This window comes from Myotis brandtii, unplaced genomic scaffold (assembly GCF_000412655.1).
Source record: "Myotis brandtii unplaced genomic scaffold, ASM41265v1 scaffold603, whole genome shotgun sequence".
NCBI lineage: Eukaryota > Metazoa > Chordata > Mammalia > Chiroptera > Vespertilionidae > Myotis > Myotis brandtii.
This window is the reverse complement of record NW_005370284.1, coordinates 141,938-142,488: the sequence shown is the minus strand read 5'-3', so window position 1 is coordinate 142,488 and position 551 is coordinate 141,938.

The following is a 551-nucleotide window of genomic DNA, read 5'->3' as shown; positions in this document are numbered from 1 at the left end:
GAAGGGGCGCCGTGACCGCCCTGCGCTGAGACCAGGGCAGACCGTCCGTCAGGTGGGACCCAGGAGGTCTTCCCGCGGACGGACCGTGAGAGAAAACCAGTCGAGGGAAGGTCATGGGGCCCCCAAGGGCTGAGGCCCCGTGCGTGTGCCGGGCAGCGTCCTCGGTCCCGAGGACAGAGGCCCGCTCAGCCGAAAGCCACAGAAACGAGCGCCACGCGCAGCCGGTTGTCAGGGTCCGTGGGGCTTGTTGAAGGCGGCTCAGGCGTGTCCACCTCACGGGACTTCTCCCCAGTTCGAGTCCTGGTGGCCGAGACCCGTCAGAGCTGTTACTGGTCTCCATGGCGACGCAGCCGCCTGCACTGCTCCTGGCCACTCTGCCTGCACAGGTGTCGCTCCCACAGGGGTCCGGTCTCACCTCGCGGGACCCCACTTTCCCGCAGACCAGGCGCCCAGGGTGGTCGCGCTCTTTCCGTAAAGAATTCAGAACCTACGGTGTCTGTGGAGTCACAGCCGATGCTCATCGCCCGGACGCCTGCGCTTCGCTGCGGCCA